Here is a 12,067-nt window from a genome sequence, read left to right on the forward strand (position 1 = left end):
TGTCACTCACCTTTTACATATTTATAGTCATTAATGAGGTCACCGCTCAGTCTCCTCTTCTCCAAGCTAAAGAGACCCAGCTCCTTCAGCTGCTCCTCTGAAGGGAGATGCTCCACTCCCTCGATCATCTTTGTGCCTCTGCGCTGGACTCTTTCAAGCAATTCCCTGTCCTTCTTGAACTGAGGGGCCCAGAACTGGACACAATATTCTAGATGTGGTCTCACCAGGGCAGAGTAGAGGGGAAGGAGAACCTCTCTCAGCCTGCTAACCACCCCCCTCCTGATACACCCCAGGATGCCATTGGCCTTCTTGGCCACAAAGGCACATTGCTGGCTCATAGTCATCCTGCTGTCCACCAGGAACCTCAGGTCCCTTTCCTGCTGTGCTGCTCTCCAACAGGTCGGTCCCCAGCTCTATACTGATACATGGGGTTGTTCTTTCCCAAATGCTAGACTCTACACTTTCCTCGCCCAGCTCTCCAGCCTGTCCATGTCTCGCTGGATTGTAGCACAGCCTTCTGATGTGTCAGCCACTCCTCCCAGTTTTGTGTCATTTTCAACACAGACAAGACTGCTTTTCAAAAGGTCATCTGACCAGACTACACTGTTTGGTCCTAATGAGGCCTGGTCAGAGTTTTCTGAAATTGAATTTTCCAGATAAGAAGAGGGAAATAATGCTTAAACAAGCAAAAATGAAATCCTATTGTTCTAGATGAAATTGTGTTTAACAACATCAAGAGCAGTAACTTGTACATTCTTAATTCAGCACTAGTGTCTCCACTAGTATCTCATGACTAGAAGTGCTGTTAGCACTTCTTTCATTCTTCAATATACAGGTCTATTATCCCATAAAGAAAGGTTTTAAAAAAATATCTGTATAGAGGCAAAGAGTAAAGATCACCTCTGTCTTTAAAAAGTTATGGAAAAGCACATGAAAATTTACATGCCTGTCACCAAAACTTCAATTCCCAGGGGGGAAAAAAAAAAAAAGGGAAAAAAAAGAGTAGATCTGTTTGTTACGAAATATTTGTTGAAGGGAAAGTGGAAATGAGTAGCAGCCAGAATAGACTTGCTAGGAAAAAAAATTGTGGCATACCAATATAATTTCCTTTCTATAATGGATAACAGGCTTTGTAGCTAGATGAGAAGCAGTAGGAGCCACGTATCTTTATTTTGTTATGTTCCCACCCCTGGTTCATGCAACATTTCATAAGCAAGCTAGTGTGCTGATGAAATTGGTCCAGGTTGGGTGCAAACCAGCAGAGAGCTACACTCAGCGACTACATACACTGGTTCACAATTGGAGTAGAAAGTAGCTAAGCCAGATTTTGGGGGTATCTATCCTGGATCTAGTCCCACCTACTGATTTAACTCATGATCTGGAGACCTGAACAGTGAAGGAGCTGATTACACCTGCAGAAGTCATGATGTTGGAAGAGACCATAAGTAAGACAAGTTTAGAATTCAAGGTGGTTTTACAAGTGTCATCCAAGACCATATAGACAGGAATGTTGTCTGCAGGACATACAAAGCTACCACTCTGTTCTGTGTGGCATCTGTGAAGCCCCAGTAACTGTTTCCGACAAAAGCAAGAATTACTCAAGTTATATATTCAAAGAACTTTGTAAGAGTAAAAGGTCTGAAATAAATTGCCAAGGGAGGCCCATACCACCTCTTTCATTAGACATCTTTAGAAAGAGTTTACGCAAACATTTAAGAAATTACTTAGGTAGAGATGATCCTGCCATGGAACAGATGGATGAGCTAGAGGAGGAATTCAAGACACATGCCACATTTCTTTTTCAACTTTTCTCTTTAGTGCTAACATTCTCTCTCCTTGCAAACAAAAAAATCCAAAAAATGTTATGTGTTTGCCTAATATCTAAATACAGTGCAATTTTAGCAGCCACGCACAAAGTGGTATTTCATGCTACCAAATTATCAAAATCCTGCCTTATTTTTTAAACTCAATAGTTCATCTAAATTAGATTAAAAATAGGTCACTTGATTGGTCCGCCCCCAGTTTATAAAAGGTAGTTGCCAAAAGTAGTAACTACATATAAACACATAATGCCATAGACTCAGAGAATCATTTAGGTTGGAAAAGACCTTTAAGATTATCATGACATAGTACCTACACATTACATCTCCCATCATCATTTTGAAGATGCATTGACCCTTATGGATCTTCACACTGACTTTCCAGCTTTAACATGATGTCTGGCTTCCATTTCCACAAAGCCTCTGCAAACATGATTCTAAGGGGAGCCTTTCAGCAAAGGCTGAAAGGAGATGAATTATTTTTGTCATTGTATATGCTTTGCGATACTAAATAGGTTTTCACAGAAAGTTCTTTGGGAAAAGCAGAAAGTCACAAGCAGAACTTGGTAATTTGCCATGCCTGGTTTTTGTTAAACAGTCACAAGTTGAAGAAGCAGGTTTTCAGGTTCAAGTTCACAAGGTCAGTTGTATCTGCTATGTTCAGCTTCTCTTTTTACCAACTCATGGCTCAGAGACTGGAGGGGAGAAGATGATATGGTAAGCAGGGTAAAGAAAAGATCAGACATGACATAGGTGAGACTCTTAGCCTCAAAATAGATATGGAAGAATCACTGAGAAAAATTAGTATGCTGAGCAAGTCCAGCGAAGTTACTGAGGCAAGGTGTCAAATAAGTTCAATACCTGAGAATTGATCTGATGAAAAGAGTTCAACCAGACAGAAAGAGTCCATCAACCTGAACAGCAAGTGAAACAGTGCTTCTGAATTCTTAAAGGACATTCATAAAATCCCCCAACGTTCGGAGTGTCAGAATGCTCCAGTCAAGAAAAAAGGGCCTAGCAGCAGCTCTGTAGGAAAAATATATAAACACCACAAAAAACTGACAATAGATATACTAACTCTGTGTCTAGAGCTGAAGTCTCATTTCTCCAAAGAACTAGCTATTTTAACCCAGTGATTTGCTCTGGCCCATTACCTGCAAAAAGATTCATGGTAGCATGATTTGTGACTATAAGCCTAATTTTGCACTACAATAATTTCTGATAAGGGCTTATATTACTGTTTGTCATAAATTTCACAATGGATTCTGTAGACCAGCTACTCTGTTCTCTATGAGGCCGCTCTGTACTACTTACTGTGTAAGGCTGCGTAAGGTACCCGGCAGTTCATAAAGTAACATACTCTCTCCATGAGCATCTAGCAGCTAAACACGTTGCTCAAATGTGTCCCTGGGAAAAGTCTCATCAGCAAGGCTTCCCACCTGAGGAGTAAGATTCATCAGCAGAAGCATCCACAGGAAACTCCCACTGTCCAGTATTTTTTCATTGGAGATAAATGCTGCAGTGGTCCTTAGTACAGGAACATTAACATCAGCCCAAGATATGTTATTCCAGGCCTCAAATCAGTTTTTCCGCTTATGTTTCAGGAATGTTTCAGTCTATTACACATAATGTGCAGAAAACACCCTGACTCCATAACCTTATGTGCCAGCCTGATTTCTGACATCAGAAAGAAGCTTTCCCCTCCTTTTCCTTTGAAGTTTGTGCAGGTCGGACTTTTTTCTCCTACCAGAAGGATATTAACATAAAACTAAAAAGAAATAAAAACCATGAATGATTACTTTTGCATTACACAAAAGAAAACATTTCCTCATGGGGAGGGTAGCACAACATGGGAACAGGTTACTGGAAAGGCTGTGTAGGGTCCATCCTTAGAGGTTTTTCAAGACCTGAGCTAAACAAAGTCATAGCTGCTCTGACTTAGTGCTGGTAGCAGCAATGCTCAGAGTAGGAGGTTGGAGTTGGTGTCATCCAGTGGTCCCTTCCATCCAACATTTATGTGATTCTGTGACTTTTATCCAAAAAGATCAACTTCTTTCAAATCTGCAGCAAACATAAAATGTAATGCAGCTTGATTTTTGCTTTCCTTAGATATACATACATTTTCAGCAGTCTCTCAATTATAAAAGCCAATTTCATAGTCAGTAAATTGTTCATTTATTGATTCTCATCTATGAAATCCAAGCAGCTTCACAAACAACAATATACTGGTGATGTACTGAGGGCTAAAAGAAATTACTCACATTTACAGGCAGAAAAAGCACAAAGCTACAAATTGACAGCCTCACTTCAGTACTGGAACTATAATTTCAAATGTCAAAAACCTTTGATATGCCTCATAGATTACATCTTTAGGAGAGCCATGCTTCTGTTTAAAAACTGAAATGAAAGGACTTTTACCCATTTTGAATTGTAATTTCAGCAAACTATTTAGGCTGCACTATTTAATCTCTATCTCTGAGGTTTGAGTTTCTCATGGTGCCGAAGAGCTCTGTTTTAGCAGAAGCTGATCTCTGTTGGAATTCTGCACCTACACCCAAAACTTAAACAGAAAGGAGGAAGATTTAAAAGTATAATTAATTACAAGCCCATATCAGGACCTCGACTTGTAAAAGAATGCTTGCAACCCAAAATGCAGGCTTAAGCTTTGCTCATTTTGAAATGAAGCCCTGAATGCATTCAGCCCCTGGGATTAACGTCCTGGTGGTTTTCCAATGCAAAGGACAAGAAACAGATTACTATTTCTGGCTGGGTTTTCGTCTCTGCAGAGGGAGCCTGCACAGCAGACAGCTGGGTTATAGCCTGCGCCATTACGTACCAAACCATGTCCTATTACAGCCCCAATTCCAGTCAAAAGCTACCATGAACAGCCAGGTTCATACTGAAGTCCCACTTGTTTTTACCGTTCCTCTCCGTTGTAGGAGGGCCTTCTGGAGATAGAGCCTGTTCACCCTGCATCCCCTAAATCCCTGACTGGTCAAAGGCACCAGGTCTGTTCCCAGAGGCCATAGTTCAAAACAGCCTCGAGGCTCAACACAGGTTCAGCTCAATGGTATCATAGGGAACTGGACATATTTATGCACAAAGCCAGAATCATTTGTCCTGAAAAGCAAAATTAATTACCATTCATTCTGATAAGACTCAACCTGGAGTACTTCATCCAGATGCTGAAAGAGGGAGGATCTAGACTAGATATAAGGAAGAATTTTTTTTATGATGAGGGTGGTCAAACACTGGAACAGGTTACTTAGAAAGGTAGGAGATGTTGTATCTGTGGAAACATTCAAGGTCAGGCTGGATCGGGCTCTGAACAACCTGATTTAGTTGAAGATGTCCCTGCTCATTTCAGGGAGCGGTGCACTATATGACCTTTATAGGTCCCTTCCAACCCAACACATTACATGATTCTGTGATCTTACAATTCTATTATTATTTGGTTTTGCATGACTCATGCATGTTCTGGTCCTTCAATAGAGAGCTGTGAGTGTTTGTCTTCTCCCTCTGATCATTAAAAGATGTGAAGAGTTTGATTGTTTAAGGGTTTGGTAATCAGAAAAACAGGCCACTAATTTGTCTGGTATTCTGTAACTGCTGCAGTAAACTCCCTGTGCTCCTTCTCCATGTAATGTGTTTTTACTCCCTCATTTTCTTCTTCTCCCTTGCAGAGCAGGGATCTCACATGAAAAGGCACTGATATTTTCTGTAGTGTACTCCATATTTCTTCCTATTGGTCTGTTTAAGAAAAACACTTGTAGTCACTTAAAAAGCTATCTCTGGAAGAGAATGTTTAAGATAAAACTTAATTAATCAGTCTTTAATGATGAATAATTATAACTACCATACCTCCAGAGGGCTGGCATGGAAGAATCCATGCTTAGCATAATTTTTGTAATTTCTGACAGTTAAGCATATGGATTTTTTTTTTTAAGTAGCCACAGATGTATTTTGTCCACTCTGGTCTGCTTGTTGGCCTTTGGAAATCTAGCAAACAGAATAGAAATGCCTTTTCTCACAGAGCCCATTGAAGTTAGCAGTCTGTTAGGAACTAGATATTGCTTCTAGATTTCCTGCCCACTACTCTGACAGTTTTTCCTCCACATTTCTCCAGAGTTGTCCTACAATGCTCGGAAGTCTTCAGTCTCCTGCCTAAGCTAAACTCACTAGGCTTTAACTCTCTCATGTGGGAAAGCCAGGGACATCCACCTACCAGCATATGAAGTGGTGAAGTTGCAGTGGATCCTGGAACAGAGCCTGTGAGTGATTTTTAGTAGGAATAATTACCAGCAAGGATGATTTTCCAGAGATACAATCCAGGATGAAACTATCTGTATGCAGTGCCTGTTCCTGTGGTACTGCTAAATGACTAAGGAACCAGTGGTAGTAGACTGTCACTTTTCACATTCAGGTCCCCACTATGTGCACACCATACTGTGATGGGGGTGACTGACAGTCCTCATCATCCTGAAGTTACAGAATGGCTTTTGTGAAATGGATGGAGAGACTGATTAGCAATGTTAACACTTCTTTGGAGGTGGGAGAACTTTGGTGGAATATTAACTGTTCACAAGAACGCAAGCAAGAATGCAATCGAAATAGTAATTCTTCTTATTTTGGATGATAAGCAAGAGGTGGAGTTGTATGTGTCCTGTCTTCCTAAATACTGTTTGTTTCTTGGTTCAAAGCTCACATAAAGACTGAAAAAATGAAGAGGAGTTTCCAAACAAGAATGGGATTGGAGTTTTGCAATCTTCATAAGCATACTGGGGCAGTTTCTGTAAAGATTGGTGCAAGATTAGAAATACAGAGAGGGCTTGCTAAACTCTCTAAAACAAACGGGAAATGTAAAGCTTGGTCACAGAAGCAACTGTCAAGAGATTCCCAGCTGGACTCCAGTACCTGTTTCCAGGGAGGTCTATCACAGCTCCATAATTTCAAAGCATAGGAAGCCACTCAAAAAGGTAATTTAATTTGATTGAATGCAAGGGGACGCACACGATATGGGTCTGTGACTGGGGAGATGTGTGTGGGAGAAGACAGGGCTGAGGAAGGGAGGAGAAGGGTCAAGGGTGGCTGGTAGAGAAACAGTGTCCTGGATGGCTGCATGGTTTATCGATACTGAGGCAAGGGAAGGAGTCAGTTGCTCAGACTCTGGGGAGACTCTCTGTCACCCTAGGGGAAGGTTATAGAGCTTCCCCATATTTGTGTCACGGAAAAGGTCAGGTAAAACAGGTAATCACCTGCCCTAGGCACCTGGTGATATCTACTAGGATAGGGAAGAAGTTTTGTCAAAAAAATTTACTGCAGGAAAGAAAACAAACAAAAAAAATCACCTATTTTGATTAATTTGAATAGAAGTTCTTATTTTCCTATGACAACCCCTTTCTCTAATGTCATACTGTACATACAAAGTAGACCATTTTCTTTGTTTCACTCTCAAGAGCTCGTGCTTGCACTTCTGCAGCTTGGTAGCTCCTGCTTCTATAGGGGCTTATAATAATATATATTGAGTGACAGATAGCAGAAGCAAGTGGGAACAAGGCTTATAGAGGAAGAGACTCACGCTACCTTTTATCTACCATAGATATTTACATCAACGGCCAGTGGGCAGTAAATAGGTGGTAAATATTATTCTTATGATATTCTCCAGCCATTGGTGCAAGCAATGGACAAATGAAAGGTGGAAGGCTCTGGAGAGAAAGAACTTCCACATCCTGCGACATCTACACCAATACGCCTTTAAGCATCCCTGCTTTCTGGGATCAAGCCCCACTCGCCTTCCAGTTCTTATTTCCACAAGGAGACCAATTGGTCACAAGCCTTTGTGGTAGCCTTTAATAAAAAGGAGCTTCCTGGCTGAGCATTATAAACCCATATTTTTTCATGCTAGCTTGATAGTGGACATTGATAACATGAGCAACCACGTCTGAACCAAGAAGGAAAAGTGAACACACACGGTTTGCATTTCTGACTGAGTCCTGTCCTCCCAGCCCACATCATGGGTGTGTGCAAGGAATTTCTGATGCATACTCATGCGAACTACTGGTATGCAGCCGAGCAGTTTCCAGTAAATGGCTCTTAAGATTTTAGAGCCACTGCCATACAAAAGTCTATTGTTCATATGCAGGATCCACCTCTCTACCCTTTCATTATAAAAGCACAGATCACAACAGTGGCATGTTTATCTTAGCAGGGTGTTAAGTTCTACCAACTGAGTCACAGCCACTGATTTAGGATTAGAAATGGGTTTACCCCAGCTATTCCGAAACATCCAAACTGCAGCGCAAGGCAAATGCACAATGTCAGTGCTCCGGCAACAGTTTTAAGACGGTAAAATGTGAATAGGCTGAGTCTGAACCAGATGAAAGCACATTTATATAAGCAAATGAATGCAAGACAAGTCCAGTGGAGAAACAGGGGGTTGTTCATGGGCAGCTGTCAGGCTGGAGAGCCTGACCTCTTTAGCTGTCCTCTGCAGAGAGGTCTGCTGCTACAGAGGGCAGAGGCTTACCTTCAAAATGCTTGAATCTCTCCCTAGCTAGAATTAGTATCTGTGAACACCCTCGTAGATGTGTTCTTGCATTGAAAACTCCTGCCAAGAGAGATGAAAATCTCAGGAGGTGAGTAACATCTATAAGAAGTCCAACACTTAAAGAAACTGTTTCTCCAGCTCATAAAAATTTATGAGTGAGCCTGGACTGGCGTCACATCATCCTATCCTAAACTGAATCCTGCCTTTACAATAGTGACAATATTGGTTATTTGGACAGCTGGATTCAGCAGACTAGACAAGTGGCCTGAGGGGACTGTCTCCTGCATGGTCCTACTGACAGAAAAATCGCAGCTGCATTCAAGCCTATGGCCTGCACCCTCTCTGCTATTGTTCTGTTTGGTTCCCCTTCCATCAATAGCTGGCTCCCAGTCCAGAAGACAAAGCATCTCTCCTCTTCCTTGAGCAATAGGTAGTGAGGCTGGAAAAGGGCCCTGTGAGATAAAACGAGCAGTGCTGAGGGAGGAGGGAGAGGGACCTTTCAGCCAGTAAGGCCAAAAGTAGTGTAACCACCTGTGAGACGGGAACACAACCACCAGTTTTCAGGTGACTCCCTAAGGAAGCAAAAAGTCTGTTGGCACTCAGGAGATGAGGTAAGGAGGGAGAAGCAGAGGGGAAGAAGAAGCAGAAATACGAAGGCAGGGTGACGTCTAGGCAACAGCAAAGCAGTAAGGAAGGAGAGCATGCATCAAGGACACAAAGGAAGATTGAGATAGACAGTTTGGTGCCTCCAGAGGAAGACAGAGGACATCAGCAGGTAGGATTCGGACAGAACTGGCATACTGATGTCTATGCAGCCATGCATGTAGAGGGTGTTTGGGAGAATAGATGAAATGACAATGTCTGTGGATGCATTGCATGGTGAAAAAGGAGCAGTATTTAAAAGGAGAGAGGAGTAATACAGGAAATTTGGAAATGAGAACTGAAATGCTGGAGGAGGGGAGATGCTTAGATCCCTAGAGGCACACAGGAGCAATTCACACTTCTGGGGCCTTCGGGACAACAAAAATTATTTTCCCCTGACTTTGTGGGCAAAATGAGTTAACTGACTCGCAACTCCCTTCTGACCTCCTTCCCAAGAGAAAACAGCTTTTACTGCTTGATCCTTTCAGCTCAGTGTTATGAATCTCACATCTGAGTTGTGACCCTCTCTCAACATTTAACAGCCTGTATTTTCTAAGGCCCGTGTCAGGAATGATTGGGTTTTGCAAGGCACGTGTGTCACATTTAACCATTTCTGCTTCAACTCCAAAATCAGCAGGGCACCAACACAGGTGAAGGAGAAGCGGAAGAGCAGAGCAGCATGGCCAGGCTTTCACAGCAAGAAAGAAAACGCTGTCTAGGCAGCCTGGAACAAACAGCCCTGCATCTTAATTATCATCTTTTCTTCTGAAAGGGCTAATAAAAACAGAGAACTCAGGCATTGGTCAGGCAGGTGGGAACACTGCAGGTATGTCAGGACAGGCTAATTTCCTGGGAGAACAGGACTTTGGAAATAAAGAGTAGCTGCAGTAATGTTATACATGCCTGGGCATCTTCTAGAAGTTGACCATGCTTTCCTACGCCATCTGCAAACTGCAAAAGATTTTTCATACCTAGATCATACAGTGTTGCTTCAGCCTTAGGTTTTGCAGGTACCCCACTCTCTGGAGAAGTAATTTATTTCCTCAGGATACTCACACTGCTGCAGCCCATAAAGAGTGTCTTTTGTGTGACAGCCCCAGAAGGTGAGCATTTGGGGTGGTGGTAGCTTAGTCAGAGGAGGATCCTGACTATCCCACAGTAGTCTGTGGAAAGGCAATTCAGGGCTCATGTGTCTAACAGGATGGATTAAATAGCTGCAGTGCAGGTTCAACTGGCTGAGTGTGAGCCAGGTAGTTCTCTGTAGCACACCAAGAAGGACCCTGCAATCTGCTAGCTTTGCCACACTTAAGAGCTTCATGGCTTAGTGGGCATGGTAGTGTTGGGTTGATGGTTGGACCTGATGATCTAAGACGTCTTTTGCAACCTTAATGATTCTATGATTCCAGCACAGGACGGTGTACTAAAGGTTTTCCAGTACTGCTAGAGCTCAGGAGAATAGGCTCTGTCCTGATGTTCCCCACTAGTACATCTGCAACATATTCACCATGGAAGAAGGGCAGGAATCGGCCTCATTTCTCAAGTGGGAACATACAGACTCTGTCTCTACTGTCTCTTCTCCCCATCCCTGTGTTTGGAGGCATCCATGGGCAAGCACTTGTCCTCTGCAACTCCTGCTCAGTATCAGCTTCTCAGAAACCAGTACCAGTCAGGGTCAGCTGTGAGAACAGCTCTTGCAACACTTCCCCATATTATGTGGGTGGCCAAACTATTGGCCAGCTGGCATATAAAAACACCCATCTTTTCTGCTGGTAGACTCAAGGGATACTGTGTACCACCAAGGAGTTAATCAATTAGAAGCCTTCTAAGACAGAAAATCCTATGGTGAGTATTCTGGGTGTTGGGGTTGGTTTTTTTTGTTGTTAAAATAACTGCCTAAACAATATATTTAACCAGTAAAGAGTAAATAGGGAAATGATAATTACAAAGCACTAAATTCCCCAAAGATTAGCCTCTGGTGCTATAATCTTTTAAGCAAAGGCTGCCCTCATTTACACAGAGAAAATAAACACAGGGCAATAAAAGTGATGAGCTGTGGGATGGAGTTATTAATTTAACCAGCCTCTTCTATCTCCCGTTTTTGTGATCTCGCTCTGCAAGGCATTTCAGTTTGGCGGCTGCCACCTCCTATGCAAAAGCTAAGCCCCAGATGCAGCGCACAGCTTGTGAGGCTCACTTAATCTTAGCCTGGCAGCAAGAATGAAAGAGGTGTCAAGGGTGATACACAGCAGGCCTGCCGGAGCCCCAGCTGCCTGGTACCAGAGGAAGAGATCCTTGACCTTATCAGATCTCCTTGGTAAAGACTCTGCACATTCCTAAGGAGGGGCTCAGGACCACATAGTTGGATAACCCAAAGCTCTGGGCGAGGGATGTGGAACAGGCTGAAATGTCTTTGATCAGTCAAAAGGAGAGAAAAAAAAACCTCCACAAAAAAGCCACCACACCCTGTACGCTTTCTGAAAAGAGGACGTGACTGAGCTAGGAGTTAAGAATTCCTCTAGAGCAGAATTTCTGATCAGATAACCTATCCAAAGCCGCATTTCAAAATAGGATCCAGTTAATGTTGACTTTTTTAAAAAGCTGTGTTGTTATTACTGCTAATGCCAAGAAAGAGCACTAAAATAAAGGCTTTTAGAACTGAGTGCGCTTTGCACTATCCTTGGTTCTTGCTTGCGCCCAAGCAGGTGATAGTTAGACTTTTGGTTAGGATAAGCATTATTCTTACACTTCCCATTAATTTTTTTAAGTGGTTTTCAACCTATGGCCTCTAACCCCTAGAATTTTGCAGACTATTTCTAAGGATTCCAAAACAGAAATAGGCACGTTATCATCAGCTGTACTAGAAAATTGCAAGGGTCAATAAACCTAAAAAGATCAGGAATCACCAGGCCGAAGTACCACCAAGTTGGTTTATAAGCCTTGCAGAGGATTACAAACTCTGCAAAACAAGAGTAGCATTGTGATCTAATCAAAAGTGTTCGCATGCTGATCATAGTAGTCTGTACTAAAAAGCCAGTATTTCACTGTCCATACTCGCAAT

This window comes from Mesitornis unicolor, unplaced genomic scaffold (genome assembly GCF_000695765.1).
Source record: "Mesitornis unicolor isolate BGI_N332 unplaced genomic scaffold, ASM69576v1 scaffold11874, whole genome shotgun sequence".
Classification (NCBI taxonomy): domain Eukaryota; kingdom Metazoa; phylum Chordata; class Aves; order Mesitornithiformes; family Mesitornithidae; genus Mesitornis; species Mesitornis unicolor.